This window comes from Pipistrellus hanaki (genome assembly GCF_964339955.1).
Source record: "Pipistrellus hanaki genome assembly, contig: scaffold_23, whole genome shotgun sequence".
Taxonomy (NCBI): Eukaryota; Metazoa; Chordata; class Mammalia; order Chiroptera; family Vespertilionidae; genus Pipistrellus; species Pipistrellus hanaki.
Window position 1 is genome coordinate 6,765,001 of NW_028182304.1, and position 17,151 is coordinate 6,782,151.

At 48.1% G+C, this 17,151-nt stretch overlaps 1 long non-coding RNA gene across 1 annotated transcript in view; it reads left to right on the forward strand.

The window, feature by feature from the left end:
• LOC311615886 overlaps positions 1 to 17,151 on the forward strand; it is an 865,760-nt gene that overhangs the window by 441,032 nt on the left and 407,577 nt on the right. The gene's annotated exons all lie outside the window — the stretch shown is intronic.

Sequence of the window (17,151 nt, forward strand, 5' to 3'; positions counted from 1 at the left end):
CCATATCAATGGTCTGGACTCTTGTGTGTCTGCACCCCAGCAGCTGTTGGTGCTGGCACAGGTCCAGGTTTGACCTCCAGCAGGTGTATAATGGGTCTCCTTTCTTTCCCTTTCCCTGACGGCATGCGATGAGGGCACCTTCCCATATGCTTCATTGAGATAATTGGAGATGAGGTCTTTTGGTCTTTTTTTTTTTTAAACAAAGAGGTCATTTATTGAAGAAAATCAGATATTCACTTGAAATATATTCTCATGCTATTTAAAAAATTATATATATATTTTTATTTTTTATATATTTTCAAAATAAATCTTTATTGTTCATATTATTACAAATGTTCCTCATTTTTTTTTCTCCCTCCTTTGCTCCCCTCTACCAGGTTCCCACCCCAACCTCTGCCCTTTCCCCAACCCCATTGCCCTCATCCATAGGTGCACAGTTTGTGTTCAGTCTCTTCCCACACTCCCCCTCTCCCCTTTCCCCGAGAATCGTCAGTTCACTCCCCTTCCATACCTCTGATTCTATTATATTCCAGTTAATATTGTTCATCAGATTTTTTTTTAATTCCCTTAGTTTTTCAATACACTTGTTGATAGTTAAGTATTTGTTGTTCATTATCTTTATTTTCTTTCTCTTCCGAAAGAACCCCCTTCAGCAATTCATATAATTCTGGTTTGGAGGTGATGAACTCCTTTAGCTTTTTTTTATTAGTGAAGTTCTTTAACTGGCCTTCGATTCTGAGTGATAGCTTTGCTGGGTAGATTATTTTTGGCTGTAGGTTCTTGCTATTCATCACCTTGAATATTTCTTGCCATTCCCGTCTGGCTTGCATGGTTTCTGTTGATAAATCAGCTGACAATAGTATGGGTCCTCCTTTATAGGTAACTCTCTTGTTGCTTTTAATATTTTCTCTTTGTCTTTTGCTCTTGGAATTTTAATTATGATGTGTCTTGGTGTGGTCCTCTTTGGATTCCTTTTGTTTGGGATTCTGTGCGCTTCTTGGACTTGTAGGTCTAATTCTTTCACCAGGTGGGGGAAGTTTTCTGTCACTATTTCATTCAGTATGTTTTCGGTATCTTGCTCTCTCTCTTCTTCTGGGACCCCCATAATTCTGATGTTAGTTTCTCTTGAAGTTGTCCCAGAGGTTTCTTACGTTATCTTCAACTTTCTGGATTCTCTTGTCTTCTTGCTTCTGCGGAGTATCTTCTGGCTCTTTATGTTCCAAATCTTTGACTTGATTCTTGCGATCTTCCATTCTGTTTTAGGACTCTGTATAATATTTTTTATTTCAGACAATGTATTCTTTATTTCTTGATGATCCCTTATTATTTCTTGTTGATCCCTTATTATTTCTAGTTGATCCCTTTTCATAGCCTCATAGATCTCGTTTATTTTATCAACCTTTTCTAGGAAATTATTGAAAAACCTTATAAGCGTTGTTTTGAACTGTATATCCAGTCACTTTTTGTCCTCCATTGCTTTCGTTTGTGATCTGTTTCCTTGTCTCAGCATTTTTGCAGCTTCCCTGAGTTGGTAGCCTTAAAAGTCTCTGTGTTCAGCTTGGATGGGGCAGAGTTTCAGGGTGGAGCCTACAGCCTTGGCTTCTGTCAGCCATGCCCTATGAGGCTCCTGAGTCTCAGTATTCCTCAGGGTCCTTCAGTACTCGTTGCAAGCACCTCTGAGAGTAAGGTGCTCTCGAGTTTCGCATGCTACCAAACAGTCTAGGCTCTCCCCCAATGAGCCCGGAACTGGGGTGCAGTTCAGTTGGAAGTGGGGTTCAGAGCAGTCTGGAGCTTTTGTCTCCTTCCCGCTAGGGCAATCCAGTGGCACAGTCAACTGCCCGTTCTCTGTGCACAATGTGCATGCCTCTGGGACTTGCTTTTGCCTCTCCTCTGGGTTTCTGCCTTACAGCCCAGACTCCCTCTGTATGAGCCTGGGTCCCCAGGGTCTGGCTTAGAACTGGGGTTCAGTGCAGTCAGAACTGGGGCTCAGCACAGTCTGGAGCTTTTGTCTTTTAGGGGAATTTAGCATCAGAGTCAACGGTCCGTCCTCAGCACGTAATGTGAGTGCCTTCGGAGGCTCTGCCTTTTGCCACTCCCCTGAGATTCCACCTAACAGCCCAGGCTCCTCTGTATGAGCTGAGTCCCCAGAATCTGGCCTAGAACTGGGGTTCAGTGCTGTTGGATCTGGGGTTCAGCACTGTCCGGAGCTTTTATCTCTTTCCCACTAGGGAACGCCAGACAGGCACTCAGCCTCCCCCTCCTCTCCCGCTCCGTCCTCTATGCGCGCGCACAACGTGTCTCCATACCTTAGGCTTTTACAGCTCCTTTGCTTTTCATTCTGGTTTTCTCTTTCCTTCTTATTGTAGAATTTCCAGTCAGTCAACTTTCCTGTAGTTCTGGGTAATGTCCATTTTGTATTTTAGTTGTATTTTAATGAAATTGTTGTGTGAGGCTGCAGTAAGGTGTTACCTATGCCGCCATCTTGGATTCTCCAAAAATTATATTTTTAAATTACCTAGTTTAGGTTCAATATTAATTTGTGTACAACTTAGTGGTTATTTCAACTAGCCACTTGGTGCCAAACATTGTCTTTACAGTATTATTGATTCTATTTCACATGTTCTAGTTTGTACTTCTCAGTTTGGTCATTTTAAAAACCAGAGAGTTTGTTCCCTTGTTATATTAGAGGCTTCATGCATAAAATTCGTGCAACAATAGGCCTTCACAGCCCCAGCTTCTGGGGCCCTTGCAGCCCCAGCTGCCTCGCAGCCCCAGCTGCCTCACGGCCCCAGCTGCCTCATAGCTCTGCAGTCCGCCCACTACCCCTCCCTCCCCCCGCCCACCTGCATTCGCCACCACACACTCCTGGTTCCCCAGTTCTGCGAAGACCCCCGATTGATCACCCACAGTGGGTGGCCTGGACCTCCCTCTTTGGGCAGTCACAGAGCCTCCAGATTGATCGCCCTGCCGGCTGCTCCCTGGTGGTCAGTGTGTGTCATAGCAACCAGTCATTCTGCCATTAGGGTCAATTTGCATATTACCCTTTTATTATATAGGATTCTTCTGATGCTGATACAAAACGATGCCATGTCTATGTGATGAGATAAAGTGCAGAGAATGACACAGATGTTGTAAGCTTGGTGGTAGGCCACTAGTATCTGTCAGATTGTGTGGCAAAAGATCATCAAGCCATTATGCTATGTTTTCCACCTACAAATTTAAAACTTTTTTTAAAATCTTAACTGGAAACTTAAACACTGTGGCTATAACTCCTGCAGTGTGAAGTTTGACAGCAAGACTAGCATAAATTTCTTTTTCTTTGTTTACAGTTTCATGAATAGAAGATTTGTTTTACTTTAGATCTTAGGAACCCCAGTATGTGATTTCTTCCTCATTAAATTTAGAACTTTTATATATTTTTAAATTAAAAAAAATATATCTTATTGATTTTTTTACAGAGAGGAATGGATAGGGATAGAGAGTTAGAAACATCCATGAGAGAATCATCAATCAGCTGCCTCCTGCACAGCCCCCACTGGGAATGTGCCTGCAACCAAGGTACATGCTTTTGACCAGAATTGAACCTGGGACCTTTCAGTCTGCAGGCCAATGTTCTATCCACTGAGCCAAACCGGTTTCGGCAAAACTTTTATATTTTCATTTTGAAAAAGTGGAAGCACCTCATGGCTCTCTTTGACATGTCTGAATTGCCGGCAGCACTGCTCTGCACTTTGGGGCCATTGTTAAGTGAAAGTGAGGGCTCCTGGAATAGGAGCACTTGATACCAGGACAACCTTGTCATCAAGATGGTGAACAGGACTAATGGTGGGTAGTGTACACAGTGTGGGTGTGCTGGGAAGCGGGATGGTTCATGTCCCAGGAAGGATGGAGTGAGTTGATGTGTAATTGTATTACACTCCTCAGAATAGTTCAAAATCTAAAACATGACTTGCTTATTTTGGAATTTTCCATATTCTATTTGGAACTGCTATTGATTGGCCAGCTGAAAATGCTAAAAGGGAAACTGTGGGTACTGGATGACTGTACATTGTTTGATGGTGTGTACAAAGTCCTATTGAATTTATTTATTTCCGTGTCTCTTTTATTTCGAGTATCTTTAAGGGGATTGTTTTGAATTATTTGTTATAGATATATGTGTCTTTAGGATTGATTTCTGGGGGTTCATTTTGTTCTTTTGATTGAGTATGTTTCTCTTTGTCTTTGTATGCCTTGGGATATTACATTGAGATTTGGTCATTTGAAAAAAAACCTTCACGTCTCCCAGTCTTTATAGCTATGCCTTGTGCCAGAGAAAACCTTCACCCATCAGTCCAGCTATAAATTCAAAGACCCACTCAAACCTTTTCCATAGAAATGACCTCTGTGGTCTTGTTCATGCATTTTCCCTGTTAAAGTGGTTGTCCCTCTTCTGTTTTCTGTGTTTCTTATTGCTGACAAGAGGCTCGGTGTGCAGATTCATGCACCGGTGGGATCCCTCAGCCTGGTCTGTGGAGATCGGGCTGAAACCAGAAGTCCAATATCCCCTGAGGGGTCCCGTAATGCGAGAGGGCACTCTGCACAGTTGCTATCACTCGGCAGTTCCTGCGCTGAGCATCTGCCCCCCGGTGGTCAGTGCATGTCATAGCTACTGGCTGGTTGGTTGGTTGGCCAGTCATTTAGGCTTTTATATAGAGAGATTTTAGAGAGAGAGGAAGGGAGAGGGAGAGAGAGAATGAACATTGATGTGAGAGTAAAGCATCAATAGTTTGGCTCCACTGGGGACTGAGCCCAAAACCTGGTCACAGTGGCAACCCTTTGCTGCACAGGATGATGCTCACATGAGCCGCCCGGCCAGGGATGTGCCTGTTTTAGTTTGGTTTAAATCAAGAACGTCTCATCTCTTGCTCACACTAGTGCCGCCCTGTAGGCCTGCAGGCTCTCTGGTGCTGTAGGAAGCAGTGGCACCACCTTGTTCCCAGCAGCCGCGACAGACACATACACACACATTCACACCCACACCCACACCCACACCCACACTCAATCATACACACATACATACACACACAAACACTCCCACACCCACACCCACACCCACAACCACACCCACAAAAAATACACACCCACATACACACAAATACACACCCACACCCACACATACACTCCCACCCACCCACACCCATACCACACCCACCCCAAACCCCACACCCACACTCACACTCACATATACACATAAACACACACACACACTCCCGCACTCACACCCACACCCCCACCCACACCCCCACACCCAGACTCACACTCACAGCCACACCCACCCAAACCCACACCCACACCCACAGCCACACCAACCCACACCCACCCACACCCTCCCACACCCACACCCACACCAACACCCACACCAATACACATAGACAGACACGTACACACACATTCACACCCACACACACACTCAAACATACACACCCACGTACACACACATACAAACCCGCACACACACACACCCCAACACCCACACCCACACCCCCAGACCCACACACACACCAACACCCAATCCCACACACACCCACACCCACACCCACGCTATCCTAACCCCCACACCCAAATCCACACCAACACACACACTCACGCATACACAGACACATACACACACATACACTCCCACACCCACACGTACACACCCCCACCCACAACCACACCCATTCCCACACCTACACCCACACCCACCCTACCCCCACCCCCACATCCAAATCCACACCCACACCCACACTGACACATACACACCCACAAACACACTCAAACTTACATACCCACATACACACACATAGACACCCACACAAACACCCACACCGAAACCCACACCACACCAACACACACACATACACACCCACACCCACACTCAAACATACACACCCACATAAACAAACATACACACCCACACCCACACTGAACACACCAACACGCACACCCACACCCACCTCAACAACCACACCCACACACCCACACCCACATCCCCACACCCACACACACACACACTCCCACACACACCAACACCCACACCCACACCCACACCCACACACCCAAATCCACACCCACACTCACACATACACACCCACATACACTCAGATACACACCCACACCCACACCCACAGAAATACACACCCACAAACACACAAATACACACCCACACCCACACATACACCCCCACCCCCCTCCACCCACACCACACCCACCCCCAACCCCACACTCACACCCACTCCCACACACACACCCACACACACACCCACACCCACCCTATCCCACCCCCACACCCAAATACACACACACACACACACACTCACACACACACACATACACACACATACACACCCACACCCACATACACACCCACACCCACACCGACACCCATACCCACACCCACACTCAAACACACATCCCCACAAAAACACATACATACACTCCCACACCCACACCGACACCCACACCCACCCACACACACAGCCACCCACAAATACACACACATCAACACCCCCACCCACACCCCCACACCCACAACCACACCCACCCACAACCACACCCACACCCACACCCACAAGCACACCCACACTCAAACATACACACCCACATACACACACATACACACCCACAACCACACCCACAACCACCCACACCCACACCCACACCTACACCCACACTGACACATACACACACACATACACACACATACACACCCACACCCACACCCACCCACAACCACACCCACACTCACACATACACAGACACATACACACACATACACACCCACAGCCACACTTACACACCCCCACCGACACCCACACCTCCAGCCACCCCCACCCACACCCACAATTACAACAACACCCACACCCACCCTACCCCCACCCCCACCCCCAAATCCACACCCACACCCACACTGACACATACACACCCACAAAAACACTCAAACACACCAACATACACACACATACACACCCACCCCCACCCCCACCCCACAACCACACCGACACCCACACCCACAACCACACCCACATATACACCCACACATACACACCCACACCCACACCCACACCCCAACCCACCCAAACTCCCACCCACAACCACACCCACACACACACCCACAACCAAGCCCACACGCACACCCACATCCACACTCACACTCACACTCACACCCACACTCACACTGACACATACACACACACATACACACACCCACACCCACACATACCCACACGCACACTCACCCCCAACCCCACACCCACACTCACACTCACACATACACAAAAACACACACACACACCTGCACCCACACCCACATCCCCACCCACACCCCCACACCCACCCACACCCACACCCACACCCACCCACACCCACCCACACCCACAACCACACCAATACGCATAGACAGACACATACACACACATACAAACCCACACACACACACACACACCCACATACACACCCACATACACACACCCACACCCACACTCACACATACAACCACACCCACACCCACACTCTCAAATACACCCCCACCCACACCCACCACCACCCCCACCGTCACCCACACACACACCACCACCCCCACCCCAACCCCACACTCACACTCACACATACAAATAGACACACACACACATACACACACCCGCACCCACACCAACCCACACCCCCACACCCAAACTCACACTCACACCCACACCCACCCATACACACACCCACACCCACTCCCCCACCCACACCCACCTACACCCACCCACACCCCCATCCCTACCCACACCCACACGCACAACCAAACCCAAACTCACACATACACACACATACACACAAATACACACCCAAACTAAAACCCACACTCATACATACACACCCACATACCCACACATACACACCCACACCCACACTGAACGCACCAACACGCACACCCACACCCACCCCAACACCCACACCCACACACCCATACCCACACCCCACACACACACACACACACACATCCCACATACAACACGCACACCCACACCCACCCCAACACCCACACCCACACCCCCGCACCCACACCCACAAAAATAAACACCCACATACAGACAAATATACACCCACACCCACACATACACCCACTCCACACCCACACTCACACATAAACACCCATACACACACATACACAACACACCCAAACCCAACCCCAAAGCGACACACACCCACACCCACACTCACACTCACAAATACACACACATACACACCCATACACACCCACACACCCACACTCACACACACACCAACACCCACACCCACACCAACAAAAATACACACCCACGTACACACAAATACACACCCACACCCACACATACACCCACACCACACCCACACTCACACATACACACCCATACACACACATACACAACACACCCAAACCCACTCCCACCCCGACCCACACCAACACCCACCCACACACCCACACTCACAAATACACACACATACACACATATACCCACACACACCCACACACACCCACACCTACACGAACACCCCCAACCACACCCACACCCACACCCACCCACACCCACCCACACCCACACCCACACCGACACCGACACCAATACACAGACAGACACATACACACACATTCACACCCACACACACACCCACACTCAAAAATACACACCCACATACACACACATACACACCCGCATACAACCACCACAACATGCACACACCCACACCCACACCCATACCCCCAACCCCACACCAACACTCAATCCCACACACACCCACACCCACACCCACACGCACCCTATCCTAACCCCCACACCCAAATCCACACCAACACACACACTCACGCATACACAGACACATACACACACATACACTCCCAAACCCACACGTACTCACCCACACCCACACAAACACCAACACCGCAACCCACCACCACCCCCACCCACAACCACAACCACACCTACACCTACACCCACACCCACCCTACACCCACCCCCACACCCAAATCCACACCCACACCAACACTGACACATACACACCCACAAACACACTCAAACATACATACCCACATACACACACACACACACCTACACCCACACCCACACACCCACAACCACACCCACAAAAATACACACCCACATACACACAAATATACACCCACACCCACACATACACACACACCACACCCACACTCACACATACATACCCATAAACACACATACACAACACACCCAAACCCACCTCCACCCCGACCCACACCCACACCCACCCCCACACCCACACTCACACATACACACACACATACACACACATACACACCCACACCCTCAACCACACCCACACTCACACCAACACCCACCCCTACCCTACCCACACCCCCACAAAGAAATCCACAACAACATTCAAACTCACACATACACACCCACATACACACACATACACACCCACACCCACACTCAAACATACACACCCACATACACACACATACACACACATACACACTCACACCCACCACCACACCACACCCACACCGACACCCACACCACACCCACACCCACACATACACCCATACATACACACCCACACCCACACGTACACACCCCCAAACACACCCATACCCCAACCCACCCACACTTTCACCCACAACCACACCCACACCCACGCCCACACGCACACCCACACACACACCCACACTCACACTCACACATACACACCCACATACACACACCCACAACCACACTGACACATTCAACCACACCCACACCCAAACCCACACTCTCAAATACACCCATACCCACACCCACCACAACCCCCACTGTCACCCACATGCCCACCACCAACCCCACCACCAACCCCACACTCACACTCACACATACAAATAGAAACACACACACCCACAACCACACCCGCACCCACACAAACCCTTACCCCCACACCCAAACTCACACTCACACCCACACCCACACATACACACACCCACACCCACTCCCCCCCCAAACCCACCCATCCCCACCCCCACCCCCACCCATACCCAAACCCACACGCACACCCAAACCCACACTCACACATACACAGACACATACACACACATACACACACACTGACACCCACACTAAAACATACACACCCACATACACACACATACACACCCACACCCACACTGAACACACCAACACGCACACCAACACCCACCCCAACACCAACACACACACACACACACACACACTCACACTCACACATACACATAAACACACACACACACCCGCACCCACACCCCCACACCCACACTCACACTCACACCCACACCCACCCATACCCACACCCACACCCACACCCACCCACACCAACACCCACTCCCACCCACACCCACACTGACACATACACACACACATACACACACACATACACACACATACACACCCACAACCACACCCACCCACACCCACACTAACACCCACAACCACACCCACACTCACACATACACAGACACATACATACACATACACACCCACAGCCACACGTACACACCCCCACCGCCACCCACACCCCAGCCACCCCCACCAACACCCACAATTACAACACCCATATCCACCCTACCCCCACACCCACACCCAAATCCACACCCACACTGACACATACACACCCACAAACACCCTCAAACATACACATCCACATACACACACATACACACCCACACCCACACCCACCCCACACCCACACCAAACCCACACCACACCCACATCTACACATACACCCACACATACACACCCACACCCACCACAACCCCACACCCACACCGACACCCACACCCACACCTACACATACACCCATACATACACACCCACACCCACACGCACACCCCCACACCCACACACACTCACACCCACACCCACCCACACCCACCCACACCCACACCCACACCAATACGCATAGACAGACACATACCCACACATTCACACCCACACCCACACTCACACATACAACCACACCCACACCCACACTCTCAAATACACCCACCACCACCACCACCCCCACCATCACCCACACACAGCTCCTTTGCTTTTCATTCTGGTTTCTCTTTCCTTCTTATTGTAGAATTTCCAGTCAGTCGACTTTCCTGTAGTAGTGGGTAATGTCCATTTTGTATTTTAGTTGTATTTTAATGAAATTGTTGTGTGAGGCTGCAGTTAGGTGTTACCTATGCCGCCATCTTGGATTCTCCAAAAATTATATTTATAAATTACCTAGTTTAGGTTCAATATTAATTTCTGTACAACTTAGTGGTTATTTCAACTAGCCACTTGGTGCCAAACATTGTCATTACAGTATTATTGATTCTATTTCACATGTTCTAGTTTGTACTTCTCAGTTTGGTCATTTTAAAAACCAGAGAGTTTGTTCTCTTGTTATACTAGAGGCTTCATGCATAAAATTCGTGCAACAGTAGGCCTTCACAGCCCCAGCTGCTGGGGCCCTTGCAGCCCCAGCTGCCTCAGGGCTCCAGCTGCGTCATAGCTCTGCAGTCTGCCCTTTACCCCTCCCCTCCCTGCCCACCTGCGTTCGCCACCACACGCCCCTGGTTCCCCAGTTCTGCGAAGACCCCCGATTGATCACCCACAGTGGGAGGCCTGGACCTCCCTCTTTGGGCAGTCACAGAGCCTCCAGATTGATCGCCCTGCCGGCTGCTCCCTGGTGGTCAGTGTGTGTCATAGCAACCAGTCATTCTGCCATTAGGGTCAATTTGCATATTAACCTTTTATTATATAGGGTTCTTCTGATGCTGATACAAAACGATGCCATGTCTATGTGATGAGATAAAGTGCAGAGAATGACACAGATGTTGTAAGCTTGGTGGTAGGCCACTAGTGTCTGTCAGATTCTGTGGCAAAAGATCATCAAGCCATTATGCCATTTTCCACCTACAAATTTAAAACTTTTTTTTTTATCTTAACTGGAAACTTAAACACTGTGGCTATAACTCCTGCAGTGTGAGGTTTGACAGCAAGACTAGCATAAATTTCTTTTTCTTTGTTTACAGTTTCATGAATAGAAGATTTGTTTTATTTTAGATCTTAGGAACCCAGTATGTGATTTCTTCCTTATTAAATTTAGAACTTTTAAATATTTTTAAATTTAAAAAAAATATATATTTTATTGATTTTTTTACAGAGAGGAATGGATAGGGATAGAGAGTTAGAAACATCCATGAGAGAATCATCAATCAGCTGCCTCCTGCACAGCCCCCACTGGGAATGTGCCTGCAACCAAGGTACATGCTTTTGACCAGAATTGAACCTGGGACCTTTCAGTCTGCAGGCCAATGTTCTATCCACTGAGCCAAACCGGTTTCAGCAGAACTTTTATATTTTCATTTTGAAAAAGTGGAAGCACCTCATAGCTCTCTTTGACATGTCTGAATTGCCGGCAGCACTGCTCTGCACTTTGGGGCCATTGTTAAGTGAAAGTGAGGGCTCCTGGAATAGGAGCACTTGATACCAGGACAACCTTGTCATCGAGATGGTGACCAGGTCTGATGGTGGGTAGTGTACACAGTGTGGGTGTGCTGAGAAGCGGGATGTTTCATGTCCCAGGAAGGATGGAGTGAGTTGATGTGTAATTGTATTACACTCCTCAGAATAGTTCAAAATCTAAAACATGACTTGCTTATTTCTGGAATTTTCCATATTCTATTTGGAACTGCTATTGATTGGCCAGCTGAAACTGCTAAAAGGGAAACTGTGGGTACTGGATGACTGTACATTGTTTGATGGTGTGTACAAAGTCCTATTGAATTTAGTTATTTCCGTGTCTCTTTTATTTCGAACATCTTTAAGGGGATTGTTTTGAATTATTTGTCATAGGTATAAATGTCTTTAGGATTGATTTCTGGGAGTTCATTTTGTTCTTTTGATTGAGTATGTTTCTCTTTTTCTTTGTATACCTTGGGATATTGCATTGAGATTTGGTCATTTGAAAAAAAACTGTCACGTCTCCCAGTCTTTATAGCTATGCCTTGTGCCAGAGAAAACCTTCACCCATCAGTCCACCTATAAATTCAAAGACCCACTCAAACCTTTTCTGTGGAAATGACCTCTGTGGTCTTGTTCATGCATTTTCCCTGTTAAAGTGGTTGTCCCTGTTTTGTTTTCTGTGTTTCTTATTGTTGACTAGAGGCTCGGTGTGCAGGTCTGTGGAGATCGGGCTGAAACCAGAAGTCCAATATCCCCTGAGGGGTCCCGTAATACGAGAAGGCACTCTGCAAAGTTGCTATCACTCGGCAGTTCCTGCGCTGAGCATCTGCCCCCCGGTGGTCAGTACATGTCATAGCTACTGGCTGGTTGGTTGGTTGGCCAGTGGTTTAGGTTTTTATATAGAGAGATTTTAGAGAGAAAGGAAGGGAGAGGGAGAGAGAGAATAAACATTGATATGAGAGTAAAACATCAATAGTTAGCCTCCACTGGGGACTGAGCCCATAACCTGGTCCCAAGGGGAACCCTTTGCTGCACAGGACGATGCCCACATGAGCCGCCCGGCCAGGGATGTGCCTGTTTTAGTTTGGTTTAAATCAAGAACGTCTCATCTCTTGCTCACACTAGTGCCGCCCTGTAGGCCTGCAGGCTCTCTGGTGCTGTAGGAAGCAGTGGCACCACCTTGTTCCCAGTAGCCACGATCTGAGTACATGCCTTTCTCATCTGCACTCAGAGTCTGTTGATGCAGAAATCACTTTCTAATTCCCTGTCTTATTGTGATATTTATCTGAGAGTGTTTTTATTGGTGTAGATTTGAGTTTGAATTTACATAATGTATTTATTTGAAATCTGTGTTTCTATTGGTCCTTCACCAATGGGCAACAGCCAGTGGGCTCAGGAGCCTGTTCAGTTGTACAAGTCTCTTCTTAACATTGCTGGATACAAAAGCATCTTCATGTTTTACATAAGATCATTGCACCAACTGCACTGTGTAGCGTACTTCTTGCATCTCTTACGTGCAGTTTGTTTTAATGCATATTTTCTTGATTCAAACCAGACTTCCTCCACAGGAGTCCAAGGACATTGCTCAGGTCTGATAAAACACAGAGCATGAACCCTGTATTAATAGGTTTGAGGTATCAGAAGGGATACAGATAGATTGAGCATAATATGCTAATCACTCATTTTAAGAGATTTGAGGGGAGAGGCCAAGTTAAGGCCAGGTTGAGTTGGTTTGTTTGTCCTAGGGTTAAGTAACCAAAATATATAGGTGGGATTTACCTGCCAAGATTATGGGGGTGGTTTGAAGGAAAGTAAGAGGTAGAAACGTGAGAACAAGGTCATGTGCCCTGAGCTCAAGCCCTCTCTCCCTGTGTTGTTTACCCAGGGAGCTGGCAGGCTCTGAGGCTGGGGTCGTGGGGGTCGGGGGAGCTGGAGCACAGCCCCAGAAAGCACCATGTCTGATCAGGCCTGCAGAGTCATGCTGTGCATGTTCCAGGGAATGAATATAAATGTAAAGGCATGAAGGACAGAGTTCAGAACAGACTCATGCCTGGTAGTCAAGTGTGAGGCAACAGTCCGCTTAGGGCCCTGCTGACTTCAGAGGTTTCGACAGTGGGGTGGGCTCGCCATTTAGTAGAACATTATTAAACGTCACCTGAGCATGGGTGGGCAGTAGCCAATTCCTGGCCAGCCTGAGCTAGTTCAGGGTCCGGGATGGGTGAGCAGCCTATGATCAGTGTGATTGTGAGGAAGCCTGTGGTGAAGTTGAGCAGGACAGGAAGGAAGAGGCTTGGTATTGAGAAGTCAAACCCCAGGCTTAGAAACACTGGAGTTACATTTCAAGCTAGGTTTCAGCACTTCTCATGGAGGAACTTACTAATGCCTTTTACCTGCAGGGTTAGTTTCCCATTTGGGACATAAGGCTGCACCCAAAGGATTTTTGTGAAAATAAAAGGTCTTGTCTGCCAGATCTCTTTCTCGTGATAGAAATATCTATATAGATAGATATAGATATAGATATAGATATAGATATAGATATAGATATAGATATAGATATAGATATGCTTAAATGACCATTACAACTGAATGACTGGAACCACTGGTCGACCAGTCGCTTTGATGCGCACTGACCACCAGGGGCAGGTACTCAATGCATGAACTGCCCCCTGGTGGTCAGTGTGCTCCCATAGCCAACCTCCTGCAGCCCCTCCACCCAGCCCGCTAACCTCCATGGCCCCTCTCCCCTGCCTGTTGGCCTCCTCAACCAGCCAGCCAACATTCTACTGTCTCTCCCCTCTGCCAGCCAGCCTCCCCCTCCCCCCATAGGCCCTGATTAGGGGGCCAGCTGGCCAGCCTCCTATGGTCCTTTACGCTGGCTGGCGACCCTAACCACCCCCTTTCTTTATCCAACCCCCACCCCCTCGATGGACCTCAATTGCCAGCCAGGCCAAGGTTCCCCACCCATGCACAAATTTGTGCACCGGGCCTCAAGTCTATCTATATCAAAGGCTAATATGCTAAGTGTCCTTCCCACCAGTCACAGTGATGCACACTGACCACTAGGGGGCAGATGCTCAATGCAGGAGCAGCCATGATGTGCACAGAGAAATGACACCATGGACCTGGCACCCAGAAAGCAACACTCAGCTTCCCCCAAGTGAGGACACATGCCCTGCTACTACCCTGGAGTGACAGCCCACCAAATCACAGCCAATGCTGCCAAGACCCCATGGCGCAAAATGCAGCCCACAGCCCAGCCCAGAATCGGTCGCTGTGAGTGCCAGGTAATGACGTCAGGTAGCAACACCCAGCTTCCTCTCCCTAGCAACTAGCTTCCTTGGAGTTCCAGGAACACAGGTGGAAACATTTCACAGTTTAACCAAATATCTGTGAAGCATTTTCCCGTGCCTCATCTCATTTGATTCTCACAGAAGTCCTAGAGAAGGTACCGTAGATAGGAGACTCAGTAGAATCCTATTTTCTTTTTGTTAGCCAGAAAATGGAGATTTAGAAAGCTTAGAAACTTGACCCGATTGAAAAAAAGTAAGAAATTATGGACCTTGAAAATGACTTTAGGTTTTCTCACTGCTCAGAATATAGTCAAACACTGCTACAGTTAACTATTTTACCCTTTTTCTCTCTGTGCGATCTACAATACTAATCTGTGTTGTGTTAGTATTTACTGCTGCATTGCTGGCGCTTACCTGAAAGAGAAGTTGGGGTGCTTCACTGAGCTGGAGAAAGTTTAGCTAAATCAGAAAGCAGGTCTAACGAAGCAAGTTAATGCTATGTCTATAAAAGGCTAAGTTGACTCACGCATGCATGGTACATATAAAGCTCTTGCTGGCGCTAATCATGTGTGTGTTTCCATCTGTCATTGTGGATCATAAATTTGGTTGACACTTCTATTATAAAGGGCAAATAGCGATATTAAAATATTTCTTTCAATTAATTTTCTTTCAGTGTGCAGGAATTTATGCACCAGCCACTAGTGTTTTATAAAACGCGCTATCCAAACAATAGGCCCAGTCACGTGTGCTCCTGAGTCCTGGAAACCTGGCTGGTGCGAGTGAGGAGCTAAAGTTTAAATGTTAGTTAATTAAATAGCCATGTGTGGTTAGTCCCACCTTATTGCACAGGTAGCTATAGGTGAGAGCCGTTAGAGGGCTCCTTAGGATAGAAACAGTTGGCTTTTCAGAATTTTCTTGAATGAAATGTTCTTCTAGCTCCTGATTTCTGTGCAGGGAACGTGCTGTTCTTGAGTGAAATGTTCTTCCAGTTAATTATTTCTGTGCAGGGTATGTGCTGTTTGGTGTGTAGTGAGGCATATTGTCCCTATCTTGAAGAAAAATACACAGAGGAAATTTAAACAGACAGAAAGTGACAGCACAATATGCTTTAACATTAATAAAAAGGTGAATTATGCCAAGTGTAGAGGAGTCAGAGGGACAGTCTCCTCAGGAGCCGAAGGCGTGGGGGCAGGGCACGCTGCCCGTGTGCAGGGCCCAGAGAAGGAGGGCATTCCTGGTGGAGGCCCAGGACACTGGAGCCAGGAGTTCAGGAACCTGACGGGTGTGAGCAGGCCCACTGGGAGGCTGACTGGCTGCAGTACGGGGCGGTTTGGAAAATGGGATCACCTGTGTCACACGCAGTTACAGCTGCCCCTGAATTCCTGGCT